This window comes from Synchiropus splendidus, chromosome 2 (assembly GCF_027744825.2).
Source record: "Synchiropus splendidus isolate RoL2022-P1 chromosome 2, RoL_Sspl_1.0, whole genome shotgun sequence".
NCBI lineage: Eukaryota > Metazoa > Chordata > Actinopteri > Syngnathiformes > Callionymidae > Synchiropus > Synchiropus splendidus.
In genome coordinates this window covers 4,630,836-4,641,941 of record NC_071335.1, presented here as the reverse complement: position 1 = coordinate 4,641,941, position 11,106 = coordinate 4,630,836, and positions in this window count along the sequence as shown.

The following is an 11,106-nucleotide window of genomic DNA, read 5'->3' as shown; positions in this document are numbered from 1 at the left end:
GTTTATCCTTAGTACTTTGGACAAACATTGCTTAGCCTCAGCCCACCAGGTCGACTGATTATTATTGACCCAATTCCTCCAGGGTTGTTGAGTCATCATGGGAATTGCTAGTCCTATCTGATCCCTTCGACACTCACAGGGCTCTTTGTGACAATCATTTCCTTCTTCCATTCCTTTATTATTAAACTGCATGTTATGGCATAATATACCATTTTCTTGCAGCGCCCCTAATTTGTACCACATGACCCTTCGCTGCACGACAGGGTATTTTAGCCATAATTTCCAAAATTTACTATCTGAGTGCTGATCTGCAATGTATTCCTTTCCTGTCCCGTTAATTTTGTTCTTATTTTGTTCACTCGTGGTGGATAGCAAATGCCATCTCCAATAAACATTACGTAATCCGGTGTCTTGTGCGTTGGCATCATCTCCATCATTTTCAGGTCCTCTGTTTCTGCAATTTTTTCCTGGTTTGCATCTGGGGTAAACCTCCTCTCTCCTGAAATGAGTGTCAGGGGGAGGCTTGCCGTCTGACCATGGTCTGGAACCATTTGTCATCAAATAAAAACAATTCTCAAATTGTCTGTCTTCGTGTTCGGAGAGAATGAACGCAGTTTGTTGTTCCTTCTTTCCTTTGTGTTTATTTTGATTCGCCGCTACTATAGCGGCAGAAATAACACTAGATGATAACGACGTGGTTTTTGCCTCTACCTTTTGGAACATTCCTTTAGTGCATAGGCTCTCAAGTGTGTACTCCTGCCCTCTTCTCACTCTTCTAGGAGCAGGGTCAGTCGGATCAGTGTTTAACACGTCGGGGTCAGGGTTGGCCGAAAAAGGCAGGGGGGCTATATCTAACAGAAGCTGTCCTATTTGATTACTTTTATCCCATTCATCATTTCCATAAGTTTCCGTGGTTGCCCACAGTTCTTGTTCCCATGTTTTATTATCATAGCTGTCTGGTTCAATTCTTTTGATAATCGAGGCATCCCATATATGGGTAGCATTAATCTTCTAACATGTTTTCATCTGATAATACCTATCTTCTCCCATCGTCCAGCCTCGTCTTGTCTGTTGGGCAAAAACTCTATAATGACAGGTTTTAAGAGGGCTAATGCCGATGGACCATCCAGAGAGTCTCATCTCCTCATGATTTATTAGCTTTACTTTTACTGTTACGAATTCCTTGGATGTGGGTCCATAACTAGATGCTATATCCTCCCAGGTATTGTAACTACATAAGGTTTCATTCTGCTGACCACACTGAGCCTTGTATCTACACAGCCTTTCATATGCTGCCTGAGATGCCTGAAGAAGCCAGCTCATGAGTCCTTCATCACAATCTGACACATTGGCACTCTTAAATTGGATATCACAATCTCCGGTGTCCTTCTTATCTGTACTCGCAGATTCTGAAGTGTCATTATTAATTTCAATGTGGTCTGATAATGGGATTGTCTTAATAATAGCAGGCGGGGGAACATAGGTTTCTATTTGGTCTTGAGTAGTATTGGCATTTTGTTTCTGATTATTTATAGTGGGGGCAATTGTCATGATGGTAGCTGTCAAAATAGTAGCTGCTTCTGTGATTTTGTTCACAGATCTTTTCACACTCTGGCGCTGTCTCTGTCTGGGTTTTGCGGTGACAGCCCGACCTGTCATTTCCTGTTCAGCAGATTTTTGCTCAGCATATTGACACGTGCCACTTACAGCTCCGTGTATATTTAGATAGACAGCTGCTCGTCTCATCCATAAAGCTTGATCAAATTGAGTGCCATTTTTCTCTGTTGCAATTGGTAGGGGTATTTCTCTAGTTTCTGGAGTCAGAATGGTGCAGTTTTTACAGTGTACTGTTTTTAATTTCCAACGTCGGGTGACACTGCTAGTATGGGTCATGTGTTCATAGACTATATTTGACCATGAGGCTATAACTAATATTAGTATGAATAATAACATTCCAATTATAAAAAGACTCAAGGCAGACATCCTAGCGGTTTTCTCCCATTCCTTGATCATTTTGTCTCGTTTCATTTGTTTCCTGGAAATTGTAGCTGGTGTCTGGTGTTGCATGTCTTTGGCTTGATCTTTATATGCCAATTGTTGTCTTGCCTTAAATTGCCACCAGCGCCTAGCTTTCCAATACCAGAATTTGTCCCATAAATTCATTATTCCTTCTTTCCCTTCCTTCTTTTAAGAAGGCGGGCTATTCTCGATTGCTTACCGTTAGCTGGCCGTTTGCCCTTATCGTGTTTATTAGGGGCCTCTTCCTCTTCTGACCCAGGATTATTGAGATCCTGTGGGTGAGAAGAGGGCGGTGGCATTAATTCTTGCAACTCGGACTCCCTTTTTTCTCCTGATTGGTTCATAATAGCCGGGCTGTTTTTGGGATTATTCCTCTCCCCCTCTGGACCAATCTCATATACAGCTAGGCGGGGCCTCAGGTGCTGCTGGAAAAATGTGTTGCCTGGCATCTCCAGGTCCAGAACAGCCTCAGAGAATCCAGTACGACTCAGCTTAGATCTTTTCCTCAGCCAAGCTGACCTCCACCAAGTCAATTTTTCTTTTGCTACGGGCACAACCGGGATCGAGACATTGGTCAATATCATCAAATCTCCAGTCTTCACCTCTATGAAGACCCCCAACGGGTACCATGCGATGCTGGTGGACGCAATAAGGACATGGGCCGCCCCGGGCACTGTTCGAGGGCCACATTCAGTAACAAGAATAAGAGTACGCTTTATAGTGCAGACCCGAACTTCTTTTGCTTCATTAGGATGTCTGGGCAAGGTCCCAGAAGTTGTAAAAATCCTTTTATTGTTGGATAAATGGGGGTAGTTGTACACATCAGGGTGGTACACTTTCCCCTTCACCTCCTTATCCTGGGGCCATAATTGTTCGGTCCACCACCTTCCCAAAGAGGTGGATTCCCAATTTCTCCAACTAAAGCCTGGCAAAGATAGGCTTCCGTCTCTAGACAGATGTAAGCCATCCTCCCACTTCCACGGGAGGAAGTCTTCCCATTTCATGGTGGTATCCTTGGGGATCATTGAAAGTTTCCTTTTGAACTTCGATGACAATTTATCATCACTAGTAGTCCACATAGTCTGATATATCAGGATGGGGCAGTTCCAGGAGTCAACAGTACTGGCCCTTAATGCAAGTGGGGGCTGCATGAGACAATCGTTTGAATGAAAACGATGCCGTAGCGCCAAAAATTGTGCTGGGTTTATCTGCCAGGGGGTGCCTGTATCACACACGGCCCAGTCCCCCTCACTTCGGCCACAGATGCATGGCTTGCAGTGGGTGTCTTTACGTAATATTTGGTATCGACCCCCCCATGACTCCCAGCACCACATGCAGAACGTGAAAGGGGCAGATCCCATTAATTCGATCCCGCCCACCAGGTGTTCAGCTCCTACCTCCGCTTGCTCAGGACGGTGCTCATGCTTGTACCTTGCATCACCAGACCAGATGAGGACAAAAATGGGCTTAGCACAAAGGGCACAATCACCAGGTTCATAATTAGACCACCTAACACTGGTGGTAGGGTGAGTATAAGGCATAACAATCCCCTTTTTCCAGGAACGATTAGAACCATCCCAGGCCATAACAAGGAGGCCATTATTCGGGAAGACTCGATCGGGGTACATTTTAACATAGTCTTCCCCTACCCCCTGAACCCATCCTGGCACATGGTCTCGGTTAGCTTCCATCCTGATTTTTACACTTAAGTCGAAGTTGCTTAGGGTGGTACCTGTGGCCATCTTTTCCCGTAAGTACGTTCCCTTCGACTTTCACTATCGTAGTAGACCTTCCAGTGGCGAGTATCCACACCTCACTGCCCACCTGTAACGATACAGAGGGCCCGTGAGAGCGGGCAGGGTCATGACCCCGCAACTTAGGGAGACTGAGCTGTTGGTTAATGGCAAAGAGGTTTTCAGGTAAGTGCCATCTATGTTTATACAACAGTATTTGTGATTTTGCCGCGCGCACTGCGCGTTCCGCGACTCCATTAGTGTTGGATTGGTGCGGGATAGATAAGACATGTCGTATCCCCACCTGTTCCAACCACGAACGAAAGTGTTTAGAAGTAAACATGGCGGCATTATCAGATCTGAGGCTTTTGACTGGGTTCCCCTGAATAAATGACATCACACACTCTTTTGCTGTCTTTGTGGTTTCCTTTTTAATGGGGTAGACTCGGGTGTGTCCTCCCCCATTATCAGCTATTACCAGGAATTTTTTATAATGACCGAAGTGACTCCCCAGGACACCTACGTCCATAGATGCAGAAATGCCTGGGAATTCTTCAGCTATTTTGCCTTCTTGATAAACAATAGGAGGCAACAATCCCTTCTCCATGCATATCTCACAATTATGTCTAACCAGCGATATTGTGTCTTTGAGAGGGCCGGCCTCAATCCCGTTATCAACCATCCATCGCCGCGTTCTCTCATTACCAACATGTAGCAAAGCGCGATGTATATGCTGGACATAATCCAGCCTCTCTTCCTGAGGGATGACAAGTTTCCCTTGATCATTCTTCCATTTATCAGGAAAAATCAAGGTGCCCACTACAACTGCTCTAGTCTGCACTAGTCTGTCGACCACATCATTTCCCATGTGATCAAAATCTTGGAGTCCCGTGTGACTATTGACATGTGTCACCTACAATTTTATATGTTGCAGCAGCTGGTTCACCACTATCCATAAGTCACGGTGCTCCAGTTCTTTACCTTTATAATTCTGGAAGTCTCGTTGCTGCCAGTATTTAAGGTTATCTTTCAGCCCTTCCGACACATACCAACTATCGGTCACAATCCGTATGGATTTTATTCCTTTCTTTTTCACATATTGTAGCCCGCTGACAACTGCCTGTAGCTCGGCTTCCTGTGCTGTTTTGCCCATTCTTCCTTTTTCCTTATATATCGGTTTGTCTCGTTTGTATAACACAAAACCCCAATATCCCTCGGGATCCTGAGATGTTTTACTACCGTCAGTAAAAAGGGTGTATATCCCTGTATAGTCTGGTTGAGACATCGTAGGGATTTTAGGCTGCTGCCTAGACTTAGCCATTACAAATGACCAATTTGGATCTAGAAGCATTTGCTTCCACTTTCCCCATCTAGAGGCATAAGCTTTAGCAAACTCCACCGTGTCCTTGACCATTTCTTTAGTGAGGTCATTCTGTACTGTACATTTTACATAAACCTGGCCTAAGTTAGAAGCCAGTTCAGTATAGACTTTCCATAATAACCTCAGTTCTCTTTCTGCTGGGGCAAATCGACTTTCAGTGGGTGAATATCTGACAGATACGTAGCAAATCGGTGTTTCATTACTTTCCTCGTAGACTGCCGCGCACCCCCCATTTTCCTTTTCCTCCAACACTACCACGGAGATGTTCTGTCCATCTCGATACGGAGCGAGCTTCACCCCATCTGTAAGAATGTGTTGAATAAGACAGTTCCAGGTTTCTGTTTCTTCTGGCGTTAGCATTCTATTGTGCTCTATTAATTTTAGGGACCGCTTGTCGAATGACCTGACCTTATTTTTAATTATCTCAACAGGTCTCGCTAAAGTAGAGTAATAAGGAATCATACTTCGCAGCCACCCCAGTTTTCCTAAGCATTTTTCTAGCTCTTTAAGCGTAGTAGGGTGCAGATTTTGGAGATATTCGTCAGTGGAAGTTATCGCGTGCTTTGTAACCAAAACACCCAGATATTTAACTTGCGGTACTCCTATCTCACATTTAGCAATTCCAATCTTCATTCCATGATCCTTCAGTCTCCGGATCACTTCCTCTAAAAGCTCGAGATGTTCTTCTTCTGTCTCTGTGGAGATAAATATATCGTCTATATAGCACGTGACTGGCAAGTCATGCAACAATTTCTCCATTCTTTCCTGAAATGCGTTTGGGGAATTTACAAATCCTTGGGGCAGCCTGGTCCACATGTAGCCCTGTCCTTTTATCATAAAACAAGTTTTTGGCCTGCTCTCTTCCGCCAGTGGCACTGACCAGAATCCATTAGCGAGGTCAATACTGGAGTTATATTCTCCCGGGCGTATTTTTAACATGGTTTGTCGGGGATTAATTATTTGTCTAGTATCTTTCACTGTCGCGTCATTTAACATTTTCAGATTATGGACAGGCCTAACAGTACCGTCCTTTTTTGGTACTGCCTGCACTGGCATTAAGCAGGGTGGTTCTTTAATCTTTTCAATGGCCCCCAATTGTTCTAATTCTTTAAACACTGCCAGCAATTGAGCTTCATATTTTCCTAATGGGTATTGTTTTTGTTTACCGGGGAGACCACCCCTAATGACATATGGTTCTGTTTTCATTAATCCTACATCATTTTTAAATCGAGCCACTTCGGCCGAATAGAGAATCTTTTCTAAGCGTGCCTTGTCTTTTATGTGCGAGGCACACACTAATTTTTCTATGGCCGTAATCCTGTTAACTTCTCTCATCCAATTTGAGGAAGGGGCATCAATAATCCATTCTGAATCATTCGGAGACAATAAAGGGTTAGGCCCGATTGCCACAGTTTTTCCATTAAATATACCTAGGGCCATCATAACGACATCTCCATTAGCCAATTTTACGAGTATCTTCTGATCAAGTTCTTCATCCAACCATTCTCTCGGTAATATGGATATATCTGTTCCAGTATCATAATAGCAATCTCTTTTTTGATCTTTAACCCATATCTGCACTTTATAAGGCCTCATTATTGGGTTTTGGGTTCGTGTTTCTCTAACACTTTCCTCTGGGCTGCGGTCAGTTCCCTTCCCTGATCCTGATTTCGCCGTGCCGCTGCAAGTATTACCGCTTCTTTTTGCTCTTGGGTCATCGTTTTCCAGTCCTCGTCGGACACTGGTTTCGGACGGGGGCGATCTTGCCCCTTTGTTTGGGGTCGATTGTCGGCATGATTCTGCCTCCAGCGAGGCTGCCTGTGGGTATTCATGCCTGAGCCATTCATATTCTTGTTGAATGGAGGGCGCTTGCCCCCACCCTGTCTCTCGGGTCTGATGTCTTGCTGGTTTCGATCCTTTCTGGGTGGAAAGGAAGATCGAGTGCGAGGCGGGGCGCGCTGTGGGTTTGCTGGTTTCGATTTGGTAGGGGGAAGGGGCTTCCCCCTCTGCTCGTTTTTTGGCTGTCGAGGTTCAGATACATCCTGTTTCTCTTTTTGCTTTCTAAGAGCTCTTCTCACACCCATAAGGGAGCTGTGACGTGTGATAACCTCAGTTTTTGCATCGAGTCCCTTCGCTTGGAGGAACTCCAGAACTAATTTTGCTTGCTCGGGGCAGTTAATCTGAATCAGAAAACTCTTAACCTGTGACTCATCAGCCCCCTCTTCTGCCAGAATAGAATAAGCCTGTAAAAGAGACATTTCTCCTCTATTTACTTTATCAACCAAATCTTGTATGGTTGCTTCTACCTGACTAGTGAGTAAAGTAGCCACATCGGAGGTTAACAAATCCATTAATGTCTGCCCTTGGACTAAATCTAATCCATTCTCTCTGGAGACATATTTACTAATAAACGGGTCAGTCATTTGAGCAGGAGATAACTCCTTATTCAATCTCCTGACATACTCACAGTTGGATTCTTTATCTCTTCTTTTTGGGAGTGCTTTGCATAGGTCTGCCAGGGTAATTTTATTCGACACCCTGACGTCACTGTCTTGCCTGGGCTCCGATAGGGGGCCTCCTGCAAGAATCGACACTGCCAGCTGGGTGCGCTGCCGTCCTATCCTACCTGCGGGGGCCATCCTGCCACCCTGTCTTGGGGGAGTTGGGGGATCTGGCTGCGGACCCAGAGGCGAGTCACTATCGCTGCCGGATTCATCGCTACTCTGATCGTCAGGTTCAGAGGGACATTGAGACTGTCCCTCCCAGGGCTCCATCGGCTGGCGAGTGGCCCTGGGCATATGAGAGTAAATATCAGTTAATGAATCACGGTGTGCATCATACCCTCGTGCAAGATACGCCCGCTTAAAAGATTTTGACACTCCTTGCCACTCACCTATTTCCTCAGCAGAGGGAGATCGCATTCTCCGGGCCCTTTCCTTCCTATCATGAGGAAACCACTGGGGTGTAATTATTTCTTTATTCCACCCTGGCTCCGGAGGCTGCTGGTGTACCAGCGGATCATAGTCATGAGCCATAGGGTGTTCTCTTAATTCTTCCTTGCCGGGGTCGCACGGCCACTTGGTGGCGTCGTACTCTCCCCAGGTTATCTTACGCCCTCTAGAGTCTTTTGCTCGAACCATTCGGGTGGGCTGGCGGTTAATAGGGGGCGTTGATGGTCGTTCGCCACGTGGGGACCTGGGTAGAGGGGTTGAGGGGCGTGGTGCAGACACAGAGGAGGGCCGTTCGTCACGTGGGGACCTGGGTAGAGAAGTTGGGGGGCGTGGTGTAGACGCAGAGGAGGGTCGGAAGGACACCCGAGGCTCCTCTGGCTCTCTGCGCTCCTCCTCCTCTAAGCCATGCTGCAGCTGAGGAGAATTATCTAGATACTTTGCAAAGTTGTCCTGTTTTAAAAGTAATACTGTGTCATAGAGTGTTTTTGCCAGTTGTCGGTTTCCTACCAGACACTTAACTGTTTCAAAATAACCCAGTGAGGCCAGCGTCGCATAAGTAGCCGTCATCCATCGTGCTAATTGTGTATTTGTGACAACCCCCAATGATTCAGGAGGATTGAGGTCAAGGGTCACCTTAGACAATTCAAGCCGGGCAATTTTGCTGGCTCCGGTGTGTATTTGACCTTCAACTGAGCGCGAATGCACTAACGGTGTCAAACAGACAGTAGCCACAGAGGAATCTTCGCAATCAGTGAAGTCAAGGTGATGGACCCGCTCAAAGGCTCGGTAACTCCGGTCACGAACTTCTTCACTCAAAAGTGAAAGTTGATAATCGAGGTCCTTTCTGCCAATCTTCTTTTTCCACGGAATAAATGCCCTCACCTCATCTAGTCCGTTCCACTTTCTTAAGGGGATCACTACATTGTCCCCAGTGGGTTTATATTTAGCCGTAGAAGTGGGCAAAATAATAAACATGGATCCATTGTCCATTCTAATAACCGGGATGTCATCCGGAGTTGACTCACTCAACCCTGGGTCTCTGGCATCAGAGTTTCCTGGGGCATTAAGGCCCGAGGCCTCTATCAAGCCATTAGAGGGATTAAGTGGTTGCATAGGCTGTGGGCGATTTTCCGGGGAACCTGAAATATATTCTAATCTTCCCTGGCTTAAACTTCTATTGATCTGATCCCGATGATTTTCTATTTGTTGTGAGATCGCACTAAGTTGTCCCGCCATTTTTTCCAGACTAGTAATAATTTCTCTGCTGTTTTCACTCACGTGCAGGGGTTCTCCCTCATCAGAGTCATCCTCTGACGACGGGGAGAAGTGGACCCTCACTGGAGTGGCATAGCCATGGTCCCTGAGAGCCTCGCTAGTTTCATAGGCGGGTGGCGCAGTTGCAGTCGGAGTATGGGCTATTTCTTGTAATGCAGTGTCCAATGACCCCATATTTGTCAGTGGTGATGGGCCAGTTGGTCCGTATAACGTTTGGTGTTCTTTGAGATCAGCGTGGGGATACATTCCCGATTTAGCGGGGTAGCGCTGGTATTGACGAACAAAGCTGTCAGTAATATTCCCTACGGCACGGTCAAAGACAAACTCCTTATATGACTTGCCCACAACGGGCATCCTCATTAGTTCAGCAATTAATGTCGCATCAACTCGATAATTACTGGACGCTGCATAGTCCTGAACTTTCACTGGATCTACTTTAAATCGCCCTTTTAATTGGCAGAGTATTTCCTGCCGCAGCCCAGCCTCAGGAGCCAGGAGGACTACTATTCTGTTAAAATCGGGGTCACGGTTTACCCATTCCCGAGTGTGATCAATACAAATTTCCACTGCCCTTCCGAGAGGGAAATTGAACACTCCTGTCCCAAAAATCGGAACAATGACGGCCCACGTTCCGGCATGAGTCAAGGAGTTGTGATAAGTTGTCGAAAGTATCTTAAAGGAACCCTCAGGGTCCTTGTCGTCAAAAGGCAAGTAATGGGCCATTAATATTGTATGCAATCTCGAGTCCCCGGTGTCCAAGGGACGCGCTTCACCTGGGGCCCAGTCCCCCGGGTGATCCTGGTCAAAGTCTTTCACCGCTTCAGGAAAACTCTCTTTCACCCAACAAGCTATACCCGCACTATCGGTAGGTCTTGGGCACCTCCGTGGATTAAGGAGCGTATACGAACCGAAAGGCAAAATATCCGATAATTCCTGATTTTCTAATCGTGCATCGATTATCAGAAAAGATGCTACAACCCACATATCGGGGGGGCAGTCAAAACCTCAGATTCGGCTATGGAGGCTCTTCTCTTAGAGACTCCACTGCTTTCAGGCACAACCTCTTTGCTCATTTTTATTCTGCAGTCTCAGTCAAATTATTCAAGGAATTCACTTTACCGGCTATGAACAGTTTCCCGAACTATGCCGCTGCTTCCTGCTGCAGTTCCCCAGTTGTCCCTGGCGGACTTCTTATGGGGTGCCCGTTATAAGGCCTCACGGGACTTTTTGCTGTACTTCTGTATTCCAGCTATTATAGCAGTTGCACTGTAATTACCTTAATACTTTAACTGCCCTACTCAGGGTGATCAGTCCCAAGGGACAGCTCCTTGATAAATTACAGAGTCAACTAAATCGTACTTTGTCGAGTGATAGAGTCTGAATCTATATCATTGATTCAAAACTCAGAGATAGTAGGATCTATCTATTTACTACCGAACTTTTCCCGTCAGAGTTTCAATCTGGGGTCCAGTTACTCACAAATAGATTGTACGTTTTTCAATCATGTCCCTGTTCGGGCGCCATGTCGCCGGGTTTAGGTTTCAAGGTTTTGTGTACAGGGCAATTGGCTGTAACAAGCCGTCCCTAGTTCCGAGTACACTACCTCCCTTTGCCTCTCTGGTAAAGGGCCCCCTCGTGTGGTCAACTCAGTCAGCCTCTTGTTGCAGACACGGTTCTAAAACTATAATAGATGTATCAACTTCACCTATTATATTAGTGAGTAGTGTCGGCGCTTCACTGAGCGGGT